Raw genomic sequence first — 16,183 nt, 5'->3', positions numbered from 1 at the left:
CTTAGGCTTGATAGTTTAGGGTCCTTATAAGTCCTCAACACTGCCACAGGCTTTGACACTACACAGGACTCCTTATAGGCTCAAAGCCTGCTCTCCCATGGTGTGAGTTCCCACCAACTTCCTCTCAATGTGAGCAGATATTTAAAGCAGAACTTGGTCTCATCATCTTCTCTCCCTTCAAATGTTTGCCAGATGGTTTTATTTAATGTCTGTTCTCTGAATTGGCTCTTAGATTGATTTTTTTTTCCTTTACATTTGCCATCTGCTGGTCCAAACAGCTGAATGATACACTTCCTTTTCAATCTCATGGCATAAATTCATTCTTGCTGTCAACTTGGCATCCAAAATAGTATGGCAGGCAGACTGGCAGATCTGGGTAATGCCTTGCTCCACCAACAGGAATTTTCTCCCTGTCCCTTTGAGAGCCATTAGAGTAGGAGCAAAGCTTTTAAGAGGGAACAAAGTACAAAGCCAGAGCAAAGACAGGTACCAAGAAGAACTGTGAACCGTGTTCAATGATGGAAAGTAGTCTGTGTTGCAGCTATTTCTTGGAAACAGGATTTGCAGCCCCAGCAGCTGGCTGTGCATGTTCTTGTACAAAGAGAAGACATCAAGCTTTGCAGCAGCAAAGTGCAGAACATTGCATGTGGACTTCCAAAAGAAACAAATGCTGTGTGGGAAAAAACTTGACTTGGAACATTCAAATCATTTTCCAGTCTTCAGCACCTGTCTTGCTCTTTGCAGTGAAAATGTATGAGGGCTCTTGTGAAGTAAGTGATGTGGATATGGGACCATGCCTGCACCCTGCAGGGTGCCCAGCCTGGGCTGCCCTACAGGGGCAGTGCCAGAGCAAGGGCTTGCAAAACTGCAATAGCAGCTGGCTGGGAATGGTGTCAGGAGGAGGACAGAAGCTGCATAAGAGGAAGAGGAAGGGAAAGATGACAAAAAGTCTTGTTATGACCCCACCTAAATGCCTAGCAGCAAGGTATTACGGAGCTGCCTGAATGCGCATGCTTTACCTGTCTTGTTGCGTTATACTCAGAATTTTTTAGAGACTATTCTGTCTCGAGTGTTTGCACAGTTCCAAGCACAATAGCTTCTTGTGCTGGTTGAGTCCTTTGAATACTGTAAGAATACAATTAAATAATAAGAGCAGTAAAAACCTTGATGCTATTCATACTTGAGAAGATCTCACATGGCTCTGGAAAAATCACAGCCGCAGCAACACTTAACAAACACATTTGCTAATCCTCTCATTACTATTGTGGCTTTCTTTTATATGTAAAGACAGAAAAAATGTCATGAAAAAATATTTACTGTATTTCATATCTGAATGCCACAAAAGACCAACAGCTTATCCAAACAGTGTAAGCGAACAAAAGCTTGAGAACTCCTACTTCAATGCTTCTCTGTATATTTAAATTTGCTAATACACTTGTCATTTTCTGTTTCCCCTGTGACTCAGCTGACAGCCAGTAGCCTGTCTACTCTCCACCTTCTCCACGCATTACATGATGAAGTAAGTGGGAACAGTGTCACGTTTGCAGTGTCTTTATCTCTTAATGTTTAGATAAATGCTGATGCTACAGAGCTGGTCCTAGTTTTCCAGAGCTTCCTACCTAGTTATGAAGGTAATAAACCTAACCAGGTGGTTCAGTGCCCTTGGTCTCAGCAGCTCTGATCCAATGTCCACTGAAGCCTAAAGAAAGATTCCTTAACTAGCCAGTTAGTGTCAAATCAAGTGCAATTGGGCTTGAGTGTCACTGAAGAATAAGATGTACAAATTCTTTTGCAATGCAAATTCCTTTTCTACTGAACTGTATGGAATTGACCCACCTGCTCCAGGTCTCTATGTAACCTCATACTTCGTACACCACCCAATGTTCAAGGGAGGGGTGCTGAGAAACAGATTTCTTGAAATTCCCAAGCTGCTTTATATGCTTCACATTGGTGGCTCACAATTAGATTTCTGGTTGTCACCATCATGAATGGAAGGATAAAAATTCAGTGACAAGTTATGAAATGTTACATCTGCTCAAAAAGGTAGAACGACCAGCCAAAACCAATGTGTCAAAGAAATGTGTAAAACAGCTCCAGATTTAGCCAGATCCAGCACAAACCAGGCCTATATTTGAAAGCTGCACTGATGCAGATGTTAGTAGGTGTACCAATAAAGGATGGGAAGACTGTACCACCAGTTTACATATCCATGGTAACTAAGAGAGGATCTCCTGAGAAAAGGAGCTGTGAGATGGGGAACAAAGAATTCCTTTTCCCTTTGAGAGCTAAATAGTTCACACCATCTAGTGAGATGACTTAGGCTGGGGACATGTGCACCTCTGTATTACAAGAGCAACAAGGAAAAGAGAACAACACAGCATCTTCAGTCCTCAGAGAGCTTGTCTAGCCTGCACTGCAGTCTATGTCTCTGCATGCTTACAGCTCTTGTTCCATCTAGGCTGAAGTTGATGCAAACACACCCACTGGCCGCTGAAACAACCCATTATAATATATATAATACAGTACAGTACCCAAGGCATACACTGGCTGGTAGGGACGGGAAGACTACAGTAAGAAACAATGGCCTTCTATGCAAATCTCAGCATACACTATTTAGGTACCAATCACAGAACCATTTAGGCTGGAAAACATCTTAGAGGCCATCAAGTCCAACTGCTAATCTAGCACTGCCAAGTACCAGTGTAGTTCATTTCCCTCTGTGTGTATGAGTATGCTCTGAATACATTTATGATGACACAACTGCTTCAGCTCTAGGCTGGGTTTTACAATTTTTACTGTTTCATGACTAGTCATAAAAGTTCTATTACTATTGAAGGACAATGTCCAGAGGAAGCATAAGCAATTTCAGAAGAATTAAAAAGCCCAAACTCCATGCAACACAGAGTGATACCAGTGTCCTCACACATGTACTATGATTCAAATGATTCAAAGGGCAACCACTCGAGTTCCCAAGCGCTCTGTGTTCCTCAAACAACACTCACAGAACTGCCATCTATCTCCATTTCCTTACAGCCATCACTGGAGCAGGAGGGCAGTACTACCACCAGCAATGAGCTGAGCCCACCTGGACTGGATTCTGGCTGCCTGCAGGAAGAGCTGCCAAGCAGAAGTCAGACAGAAGAGAAGAAATAGGCACCCTCTTTCATGCTACTGTACATAACCTCTGAAGCAAAAGGATGAAAAATTTCTACAAATACAGTTTCTTTTAATAAACTCCTTTTCTTATTCTCCTACCCCTGCTACAATTTTTAGTTTTAGATATATGAGTCCAATTCTCCAGCTTATTTCATGTCCAGGTTTTTCTTGGGTTTTACTAGAGGCAAGAAAGACTGATATCAAAAGGAAAGGGGAAATAGAAAGAAAATTGAGGAAAACAAAGCCTTTATATACCCAGAAAGTCATCTGAACATCCAAAGAGAATCAGAAAAGTTCCTTCTTCTTTTTAAATATATCTTCTGTTTCAAGCTATACTAACTACATGGTATGTTTTTAAATAATCTGTTTTAAAATAAGTTGAGTGTGATCTAGTTACTAAATATTGCATTATTTGATTTGATAACTACACAGCGGAGCAAACTGCTTTCCTAATCTAGAATAAGATGTAAAATTCTACAACGCCTTTAAGAAAATGGGACTTAAGTACCTTTTATTTTTTCCAATGACACGTAAGCCCAGGAAAAGGTAATTTTCTGTTTTAGCTGGTTTTCAAAGTCTTAGGATTGACAGTTGTATGTAAACAATTTACATCTTCACTTTTACAGCTACGTGAAATCAGCATTGATTTATGCAGCACACAATGTCTTTATTCCTTTATTAACTTCCCTTCAGGTTTTCACTGTAAGCCAGTGATATTTTATTAGAGATAACAGTGATACTTGTATTAATTTCCTTCATTATATTCAGTCGCTCATAGCTTTGGCAGGTGGTGTAACTTTTAGGTCCTTCAAGTGAGGGGACAAAAGGATGAATAACTTGGGATGGTGTAACTGGAGTCCACCCCACAAGAGGCAGGTTACAGCTCCACAATGAACTTTGGTTCTGACACACTCAGCCTTGTGCTTTGACTCAGCATAGTAAATAATGCTCTTTGCAAGCAGTCTGCACAAAATTGCCAGGGTGTTCTGGTTTAACAAACAGCATCTTATCAGGCATTACACATCCAATATAATTAATTAAGACATTTAAAAAGTGAAGTGATCTCACCCAGTATTTGCCAATTTCCTCTTCGTAAGCAAAGTGGCTGAGTAATAAGAAGCATCACACAGACTAGCTAAAAGTTGAAGATCATTTTGATAATGAACCTTCTCATGTAAGTAGATCATTTGCATGTTCCTATCACAGTAGCACTATTACCTTTACTAGCAAATGGCTTTTGCTTCCTTACCCTAAACTTTTAAAGCAGATATTGTCTCCAGATCACTACAAACTGTACAGACAGTTACGGAGTAAAAAGTTTTAATAACATCACAGCAGACTTTTGGGCTGAGCTAGTATAAGCACTCAGCTTCAGTCTAATTCTAACAGCCAAATAAACAGTTAGGATGATGCTCAGTTCTATTGTAAATTCCAGCCACATTCCATATCAAAGACTGGACTGAGAAAACAAAATGGTGTAATCACTTATAAATACAATGAATAAAACTAGATTGGTCACTTTTATTTTGCCCTATGCTTCCGAAATAGAGGCTATTAAAATAACAACTAGTCAGATACAAAAAGATAGGAGGAAATGAGACTTTATATTATGGAAATACAGCTGACAAATGCAGTGCTGTGTGGGAGCAGATGTGATTGAAAAAACAATGAAATACTTTTCAGCAGTATTTGCAAGTTTGTTTTGAGAAGGTGGAACCAAGAAGCCCTTGCTGGAAATTCTCACACCATCATCCACAGATCCAAAGTACCTAGGAGTTCAACAGGAGGTTGAGATGTACCTATCTGCACACACAGTCCTCTTATCTTGTGACTCAGCTACAGTTTGTGACTTTCATTCAGAATAAGAAGGCAAAGCAGCTGAGCTGGTTATTAAACCAGACTCTAGTAAGTAAAAACTAGAGAATCTGATTTAAAATTCTAATTGCCAGTATTTTGCTTTGACTAAGGAACTTGCTACACCAGGCTCATTGCAAGAGTTGCAGAGAATGTTTCAAGAAAACTGACCAAAAATCATTTGTGTATACATGACAATTTACTGTGCTCTCTGCTCACAGAATCATTTCATATCAGATTCATAAGATTAGTTATTGCTAAAAACATCCTCTCACTGTGAGAAAGGTCATGGAAACAACCTTTTTACTCTAGAGCAGACAGCACTTCCTTAAAGCACTCCATCAGAGTCCAAATAAAAACACTCTCATGCTTGTGCTAACAGTATTGTGTTACACAAGCGTTGGTAACCAGTTTAAAGAGCATAATTTTGTCAAAACAGCAGGCCAGCTACTATTATCCTTCTGTATAGTGCAGACTCAATGCAAATGGCAGAGGAACCAGACTGTTTACTCAGTTCAGGTATTTCTGAAATGGACTGACCTTCAGTGTCATAAAACTTTGCCTGTTCAAGGGTTGAAGCCCACCTGGGGACTCTGGATTATCAGATATGCAGTGGTATATTATTACAAACCCATGATTTCAACTTGCTTCTAGGAAAAAATATACTTCTTTTCCTCCTATCATCTTCCACTGTTAAATTTCAAGTTAACCCCTTGTTGCAACTGGTTTAAGCATTACTGAAGCAATTCAAATCAAGAGTAAAATGCAACAGAGCTCCCTTATCCAAGGACATAATGAAAGCAACTATAGATGCATGGTGGGTCCAAAGGAGCAACTGATATTCTGGGGCAGAGAGGTGTCCCTTAAGATTGCAATCACAAATGCAGGTATTTGTATGGCAGAGATGTTTCTGTGCAAAAGAATAAAGCAAGGAAGGAGAAACTCTGCAGAAAAAAAAACAGGAGTAAAGGCTACAGAAAGTCTGAGTGAAAGCAAGAATAGTTACTGAAAAAAAAGTTCCTAAAAAGGGGTAATGATAGAACACCCTTCACTGGGGGCAGAACAAAGTAGGGAGTGATGCTCAGAGAAGCCTCCCTCCTCTTCAATGAATTCTATTTCATCCATGGAACCAAGGTTTGTTTGGGGTTTTGTTTTTAATTACCAGGATTATATCTGGCTTCATCATCAGATTAACATTAGCTAAAAGCCTGGTTTTGACCTAAGTTTTGACAGCCTCAGATCTCAAGTGAATCTGCAGCAGATCCTTGTTCTGTCTTGCCCACATATTGCTTTTCATACACACTACACTGTGATCTCAAATGCCCATGCAAAAGTGGGAGCAGCAGCAGATTGACTTTCAGATTGACTTTTGTTGATTTCTTTCACAGCTGTGGGAAGAATTAACACCGGCACAGAAGAGAAGCAAGAGAGCCTGTTCTACCGCCAAGAGGCTGCAGACAGGACAACAGCTCTACAGCCCACTAAACCATGGGACCCTGTGCTTACAGGCTCCCTTCTCTGAGGGAGCTGAACTCCATCCACCTTTCCCAGGAGCCATAATGCTCCTGAGTGTACTCTGCACCCAGCTTACCAGACACGTTCCCTTCGCACCATCACGGCACCCAACACGACGCTCCTCCAGACACATTTCCAGGTACCTCAGAAATTTTGTCCAGCACTTAGAAGGAGCCGATTTCCTGAAGTCCTTTCAGCTTCTCTGCTGACTGCACTATGTGCCACAGTTTCTCAAAACTAATCTGCTGTTTCAGAGAAACACAGAACTTATGAGAACATGTCAATTCATCCACGATATATGCTCCTCTACAAATATGTAACACAGATTGGAACTGACATTCAAGATGACCCACACCCTATATAAGCCTCACAAAAACTGCCTAGTTATTAACTTTTCGAGCTTGGCAAACTAAGCCTCCATACTCAGTGTCAAGCTAAAACATTTGTTAAAATAATTCTTGGCTTCCTTCCACTCCAAACAAATTCATCAGACAGATATTTCAAGTCATTTTTGACTCAAGCAAGCAGAAGTAGGAAGGTACAAAAGTAGAAATGTAGGAGCCTTCATTAATTAGAATATGACTTTTTTTTTTTGTACACCTTTCTCTTCCACATAAGGATAATGGAAGGTTTTGGCTATTTTTGAGGTCACTGTCTCCAATTAAGAGAAATGCATGAGCTTTAAACAAATCAGACAACCGTGGAACAATTTTAATCCCTGAATGAATAAATCCCTTGGGGGACGTGGCTGCAGAGAAATCAATGGGCAATTCTATTAAGCCTTAACAGCAAATAAGGCACAATCTGGCTTCTACAATGAACCTCAAAGCCACAGATCCTGTCATAAGAATTATCACATTTGTGTGATCAGTCATCAGTGTACAGAGTCCGATTATACCCAGAGTATCTTCTGCTTACAGTAGCTGTTGGAACAGTGTTGTACTAGACCATCTTTGAGTAATCTTACAGCAAAAGAAAAGACAGAAATAAGTGTTAGCTGGGTGAACACTCATTTGTTCCAGTGAACTCCTACTCTTGTCGGCACCCTGCTGCCCACTGACCTTACCTCCAGCCCCAAAGTGTAAAGAGAAGTGTGAGCTGTGGCTGTGAGAAAATTGGCATTTGCCCCCACAACCTTTCACAGCAACACACAAATAACCTCCTTTGCCTTACAGACTGGAAGTGCTCTCTCTAGCTGTGGGATCAAACACAAATCATTCATACCATGCTATAAAAAGTCCACAGACTAGCACAGAAAATAGAACTGTGCTTTAAAAAAATCATCAAAACAGAAGATAGAATTTCCCCTCCCCTTCAATATACCTAAATGCTCACCTACTGACACCTGCCAGAGTAAGGACAAAATCACTTTGCTTGATGTGGTTGATGCAGCCTAGCCCATATCCAGGAGCCTCTGCCTTGGGCTGCATCTGCTCTTTAAAGTGAAATACTCTCAGGACTGTTCTGTGGCACTGGGGACAATGCTTGAAACCAGACTGCTAAACTCTCATGATTTTCAAAAGAGGTTGACTACACCCACTGTGCTTGTTGCAAACCATCACCAGCCTATCCAACCATGATTGTGTCCAGGGCTGTTCCAACCCAAGATCAATGACAGCCTGACCCAGGAACATTTCCTGCACTCTTCAGTGGTTTAGATGCATCCTCCCTGTCCACCTACCTGAATTGTTCAGATCTGTAGCATGTCCAAGGCACATGGCAGCTGCCTTATTTGCTCACAGAACCAAATTTCCTTTCCTTGAAATCAGGGTATGTGAACAAGGAAAAAGGGTGAAAATGACACACATACAGCTACTACCCAGACATGTCTATATACTACAGACAGGCACACCCAGTGCTCACAAGTTCAGAAGTACTCCCTACCAGCAGCCACTCTTTAGATATATAGTTATTGAGGGTCAAGTTTTCACAGCCATCAAATACCTAAAAACAGAGATGGGAGCCATCACTTCTTGCGGTGAATAGGAATCATTATCCAATAAGATGCACAGTGAGATTTTGAGGTTAGGTGCCTCCTTCCTGTTGTAGTTGACTGGGATTTACCCCTGAAGATGTTAAAAGCCTCTGTGTTGAGTGTGATGCCTTTGTTATCTCTTAATATTAAAGTATAATGTCTCTAATCCACTACACTGGCTTATGAAAAAAAGAAATACAGGAGTAATAATACAAGCCAAGCGTTTTCCTCCCTCTGCTGGGTAAAAAACCAAAAACCTGCATATTTCAGCTTCGCAACCTTGCTTCATGTCTATCTCTGAGCAAACAAATTGAAGTCCTGTTGAAGCTGCTCAGGTAAATTTCAACACTACCTGGTAGTGTGAGACACAAGACAGGCAGAAATAGTTAAATAGTTTAATTCACACTGGTTTGTCATTTGGTCAAAGAGGTTTTGTAGACATAATCAAAAAAAGGGAACCTTAAGTCATTAGAAAGAACAAATAATTTTTACAGTGACACTTGACTGTTTTCCCCAGCATCCTTTCACTGATGCAAGTCACCCAGAACTCTGTAATCTGCACAGTCAGTTTAAAACACTGACATACATCTAGCACCTCACTTTAAAAAAATAAACCAGTAAAGAAGCAGAGCACTCTTCACCAGTTGGTTCAGAAGCAATTAAACAAGCTGAGTTTACATTCTGCATCATACTTCATCTGACAATAAGATTTGAAAAAGATCTAGGCTACAAGATTAAATAAAAACAAATCTATACTTGTGCTCCCATGATTTTGTATCAAATAACTTTTGAGACAAGTACATATATAATTGAATATTTGAGAGCAGTAACCTCTACAGTATCTTATAAAGCTGGCTGCTGAGGAACAAGAAACCCATGGACCAGATACAGCCTATGACTTCACTTTGATAATTTTGGACTGAGTGATTCGAGGGGAATGCATTAGTACAAGAAAAAAAGTGCATCTGTACCCTGCCAAATGGGTCTGACAGTTCTCCCTGGGCTGCAGGGGAAAAAATTCTCATTTCTCCTATAAACCAATACTAGGAGAAAATTATAGCTAACAGCTCATTGACACAAGAAGCTGCTCCTCATTAACAGTTTCTGTAAACCTTAATGGCAAGTAAGAGGGACAAATGTAAAAAAATGTTATCCTCCTTATTTTAAAAACAGATTTCTTTTTCAAAGTTAGAAGTACTCAAGTTTGGAAGCTACGTCCAAAATACCTGAAATGGGCTTCATTTTCATAGACTCCTCTCCATTAAAAAAATCAATCTTTACTTCATCCACCTTCAATGTCTCAAAGACATTAGCCATCTAGGACAGGACACTTCATAAAGTACACTAATATATCTTTCTTCAAATATTCCTTTTTAAAATCCTGACACAACAGTCCTAATGAGAATAACATTTTCCTTTTCTTGCTTGGATTATGTGCCAGTGTGGCAAAATTCAGCTACCTCTAATAGCTTGAATGCACCAAGCAAGATATGGAGAAGGATCTCTGCAAGTCTGCATGTTCATTCATGTTTACAGAAGCGATATCACGCAGATTAAGAGACTGATTGGCATATTTTAACTGTTTCTTTAAATGATTATAAACTCCAGGTTTCTTATCTCCTCTTTTTGTTTCACACTGTCTTATATATTTGTTCATAACATGCTGTTGAAGAAACTAAGGGCTGATTTCTCTTTGACTAATGACATTAAATAAACTCTATTTTATTATGATGCTGCCACCTATAGTCTTTCTGAATGCCACACTACCTCTGCACAGTTTTGATTTTCTTCTAAATTTCTAAAAATTGCGCTGTTTATGTTTTGCTAAAACTTTCAACATCACCCCACCCAGCAAGGAAAACATCAAATAAAATGTTTGAGGGGGCACACTTTGCTCATCTTTCCTCTGTGATTTCCAGCCCCACCAAGTAATCTCTCCAGTTTTGGATACTCTGGTGTTCTCTGATGAAGAGACTGCTTTCAGAAGGTCTGAGAAGAACAGGCGACTCGGGGGTGAATATCTACTAAACCAGCATGAATGGTTCCTTTCAAACACCGGAGAGCATGCCTGAACACACTACACAAACAGCCTACAGTGCAGAAGACATGATGGAAACCAGATCTGAAGTTTCTGGGAAGCCTAAAGGAGAACTCTCCCCAGATACTCCCATATATACTTCATTCATGCTCTACTTCTGTACTCTGCTTTGGACCTCTAAGCAGGGACTTTAATTCTCTTCCTCTCCTGATGTTTTTCTGTACTATAGTTTTCTGAAGCTAACATCAGTAAGTAAAAATCAGACCTCAAATAGACCAGGCATACGTGCCTTCCACTGCAGAGCAACACACAAAATGATGTGGATCTAGAATCTCTCCATCCTGCAGCCCTACCAGTCAAGACTTAAGCCATGGGGATGTTTTGCACAGTGCTCCTACCTATGAAACTGTCAGCTCTATGGTGATGCAGTAAACATCACTACACCAACTCAAAAGGCCTGTAGCTGCAGAAATTAGCAATTTGTTTGTCTTCTAGGAATGGAATTAGAAGGACAGATAGACAGATCATACATCTGTCCCTCCTTCACCTCCAATTTGTCCAAGTACCTATGGAAACTCTTGGTGTCTCCATGGTCAGCTGATGCAATGCAACCCCTGCATCTGCCCAACCCCCCAATACCTTGAAAAAAACCTTAGTGATACTGATTCCAGTATTAAGGAAAAAATGCCACAACTGTAAGATTAAAAGAGCTACTAATTTTGATGGCATACAGTGCCCTGAGTCCTTAAAGTTCCACATTATATTGTATTTATAGTTTCTTTGTTCAGTTGTAGAATATTTTCCATTTTAGGAAGGAAAGAAATCTACTCAAGAATCAAACAAACCCCATAATTCTAAAATACAGGCAGCTGATTGCATTGTATTAGACAATGAGTTAGAAGATGAAGCAGTTCCTTTGTTATATCCTACTTCTCTTTAAATAGCAGAATTGCCAAAGCTGTTGTGATAAAAGAAGAATGACATGGAGAATGAGAACTGTGTAATGTTCCCATCTCACTCACCACTTTAAGATACAAAGAAGTAAAAAAAAAAGCTACCTGTCTCCATTGCCCAGAACTTTCATGTGCCACAGATAAAAACAAATGGACCAAAACACACTGAGGTTTTAGCTTTTCAGGGATGAAATATTAAACAATTTTATTAAAAATAAATAGACTTTTTAAAAAATAAACTCCTTTTCTGTTAAAAAAAAAAAGAAAAAAAAGAAAAAGAAAAAGCAGAGCTATTGTGTATTTTTATCCACAGAACAAACAAACTGTTTATGGGGACTGTATTTTAGCCGTACAAGCTGAAGCATTTCTGGTAACTGTGCACTCTCAGGTGTGCCTTGCCTGTAAATTCAGACAATATCCCTAAAATCATTTAGTGTTTCCATAAAAGAAAAAGTTGTGCTGTCAAGTACTGTCAAGAAATTTTCCTTGAAGGACTCTTTTCAAAGCTACTTCTGTCTTAACTTAGCAACAAACTTCAGCAGAGAAGCAGCTGGCAGAGGACACCACTGAATGTGTGTGCCAGCTTATACACGTGTAAGTTTTCCGCATTCCTGGAGCTGACTGATGAAGTCTGCTCTGAAGCAGCTGGGAGCATGGAGAACCACAGGCCTGAGAATTCTGAGAAACAAAATGCACTGGAAGAAACACCAAAGAAATCTGTGTCCTGTTTTATCTCATTCTCTTTGAACATCAACAGGCTGGCTAAAAAAACCATTTACTCTAAGTAAATACTTTAGTAATTACACTTCACTAGACTCATTCAAGGTCATCAAGGGTCAATGGTGATAAACTGCTAAAAAGTCCCACTTCATCTCTTACACCTGTTTTGATGCATATTTCTCTGAGTCCTTGATTCATTCCTCCTCTTAATTATCTCAAAATTTGTCAGAATTTAAGGCATCACCAATGTCTACAGTGAAATTTGCTCCCAAGGTGCATTTCAGAAGTGCTGCACAAAAGCAGATACACCATCTGCTGTTAAAAGTGTTCCAAGACAATTTTCTGTTCCATTCCGGCAACTATTGGATAAGCCACTACTGCCAAGAGGAATTCTGTTGACTCCCTTTGAGGCTATATAGAGTACAGGCATCAGGAGTAATAGGACTTGCAAGAGGTATGAAAACTGTAAAATGGTACCCTTGAAACTAAGACAATGATTATTTAAGTCTGAGCTTCACTAGAAGCATCACTGCTGATAGTTTTCACAGAAATATCTACTAATACATTTACACTCTGCTCCCAGACTGCTGTCTGTATTTTTCCAGAGGCCAACAGACCCAGTTGCTTGGCTTTGAGCTGCCAAGACTTTTAGTTTCATCCTGTTATAACTCATCAAACAGATGTAGGCATTTTACACAGAATTCTACAACCCACTGTGTGCACTCTTTATAGACGCCAAAAAATTGAGTACTCCAGAATTCCTGTACTGATTGCATTGTTTACTTTTATGTTTAATTTCAAAACTTTTCATTTTAAATGCAGTTTAGAGCAGCCAGACTCTTATATTGCACTGTTATATTGCACTGTTTTACCCATATCTACCTCCAAAAATTTGATACTGTATCAGGAAGACCTTTCCATTAATGAATTTATGAGATGACACAGATTTAATGAGCCTATCTTAGCTTAACCCTCTTCATGTGTAGTGTGGAAGGAGAGAGGCTGCAGTACCACACTCAGAAGGCGCTGGGGAGGGATTTGTGCTCCAAGCTTATCAAACCCAAATAATTCTGAGGGAGTTCTGCTGACTTGAGGATGAACAGCAATGCACAGAAATGCTTTGGTACAGATAAAGCCATCTTCCTTAAGTGCCAACATCCATGAATGCATGTTTCACTGCAATAAAATAGGTAGGTAAATGGTCTCCTTTCCTGACCTTTTTACACAGACTCTTCCTTTAATAATACAGAACCATAAATCTTGCAGTAAGAGAAGACTGTATATTTAATATCTTGGATAAACTACATTTTATGACTGAACTTCATCTCTCTTGTGATTGTTAACTTTCTTCCAGTATATGCAGAGCTGAGAAATGAAGCAGCTTTTTCTAAGAATGTCTTACAATCTTGGCATGTACTGCTTCATTCTACTGCCTTCCAACAAAGATTCCCACGTTCAAGTGGATGTCCTTTAGTATTTTGGACTTCAACAAACAAGCCATATTCAGTTCATCAGCACCTACAATTGCAGAAAGGCACTTCTAGGTATCTGTAACAAAAAGATAAATGAACTGTGCATTGCTGGGTAAATACTACATTTAATGGGCCAAAGTCTGAGCTTGCTGTTATGAAGCAAGACTACAGAGAAGAAGTGAACTGATGGATTCCCACTGTGCAGGGCACTGCACAAGAGATCTGTGACATAGCGACAACAGACTTCAGAGTCACCTTCACTTTCTGCACAGTGAGTGCTCTGCAGGTCCCTCTCTATAATGTGTGCTGGTTACACTCTCCAGTCAAAGACCAGTTGTGCTTACAACACACATCTGAAATGAAGAGTGGAACAGATGGGCTGTGAGGCAATGACCATTTATTAAACCTTCACACAAAATAGGGAGAATTTATCTGTGCATTGTTAGACATTGATGATATCACTTTTGTCCTGGTGAATCTGAAATGCAGCTTTGCTACTGCAATAAATATTTGCCTGAGACATTTCCATAATTCAATCCTATTTGCAGTTCCTTGGTAACAATTCAGTGCCGGTGCTCGTTATTTAAGAGGTTTTTTCCTCCTTTTTGCTCATCTTTTTTCACAACTATAAACTCTGAGGCTACCAGCCGAGTACTGTACAGCTGTTAATGTCCTGCACGACAGAGAGGACAGCAGAGGCTGTCAGCACCGCCACAGGCTGAGTGGGAGCAGAACCCTTTCTCTGTAGAGCTCAATGGCAGACAGCACACACTCATATTCCCATCCACTGCCTTAGAAGCAACACTGCCAGGTTGGCTGGGTTTTTTCCAAGAGAAGAATTAGACCCTATACACCCAGAAGCACATGCTAAATAAAACATTTTTTAATTAAAAACACGGCAGAATTTAAGTTCACAAGGTCTCTGTGAAAGCAAAGAAACATGACCTTCTACTTTCTCTAAACTCTGACGTCTGTACATAGACAAACTAATTACCCATCACTATAAACAACCACAGACAGTTCCTACCTCGTCACTGGATGAGCCTAAATGCACCTGCTCCCTTTCCTTTAATCATAAGCCAACTCCTACCCTGAAAACGCCTTCTTTCAATGATTAAAGAGCTACAAGACAAGTGCCAGTAATAAAGTTACTTTTTTTTCCATCTGTAATCTAATCTTTGCCCTGTAGAAACTGCTGATGAGAGCTCAGTTCCACTTAAAATTTACATAAAAACAATCCATATCATGTTGCATGGAAAAGGACTGTTGCCCCAGTGTTTATTGGCATGGTGATACCAAGACTGAGAAATTACTCTGATGCAAAAAATGATGTACAGCCTTGTATCAGCATCAAACAAGCTTTGATGCATGGTTGCTATTTTTGGAAGCTAATGTTTGGTGAGTGGTAAAGCAAATGAACTTCTTAATGATGACAAATACAGGAGAATGTACAGTACTGAGTAGAGAACATGATGTCCAACCAAACAAAGATTTATGGGTGATAGTTATGGTACCTAAGATTTATAATGGCAAAATAAGAGAACAGGAAGAGGTTCTGGAAGATCTTGTGTGTCTACCTGGAATAACAATTTACTTTCAGACAAAAGATGGAATGTACAGTCCACTACATGCTTCTAGCTGATACTAACATTGCTTTGGTATTTATACACAGATTAAGTGTAAGACATGCATTACTTTATCACATTTAAATACAATTTTAAAAACTATAGAGAAAAACTTGGGTTTTTAACTAGCGTGAAAATATTCAAACAATTAGTGTTTATATTGTTGGGGTGTTCCTATAGACTCCTTTTTATATATGGGGTGGTTTTCAGCTAATTTTATGGCAAAACTGGCAAGGTGATGTTTCCATAACTAAAATTTCATTGTGCTCTTAAATGGTTTTGAATTGAAAAGATGTCCTATATAGTAACCTAAGATCCATTAGTGGCAATTAAAATTGAATACATTAAATATACTATGGATAGTAAAGTATGTCAACAGAGGCTAGCATAATAATGAAAACAATACATTAGTGGTATTTCAGGTCTCACGTCTGAAAATATATTAAAGAGAGGGAAAAGTCACACAATTTATGGCTAATTTCAGGGTAGAGGATCAGTCAGCATTTTGAGAGATATTTGAGGAATGGGAGAGGAAAAGCCACAGCCTTTCAGGGCAAGAAAGCACTGCCTGCTGAGCTCGGCCTTGCTGCGGGGAGCCGGGCTGGTGGGAGCACAAGGCTGCTCACCTCACTCCAATTCACACCTTCGGGAAACTCGGACCACCGGCCGCGGAGGAGCCGTTTGTGTACACGGGAACCCGTGTCCCACTAGGTACGGGTGGCCTCTAAATTAAGCGCCTGTTTTTCTTCAGGTTCAGCGTCTCCCGTCGCTGTGCTCGCAGACAAACAGCCTCCGGACAAGGCGCGGGGAAGGGAGCGAAGCCCTGCCCGCTGCCCAGCCTCCCCCGACGGCAGCGCCCGGGGCTCCACCCGCGG

The sequence above is a fragment of the Geospiza fortis genome, unplaced genomic scaffold (genome assembly GCF_000277835.1).
Source record: "Geospiza fortis unplaced genomic scaffold, GeoFor_1.0 scaffold192, whole genome shotgun sequence".
Taxonomy (NCBI): Eukaryota; Metazoa; Chordata; class Aves; order Passeriformes; family Thraupidae; genus Geospiza; species Geospiza fortis.
This window is presented reverse-complemented; position numbering follows the sequence as displayed.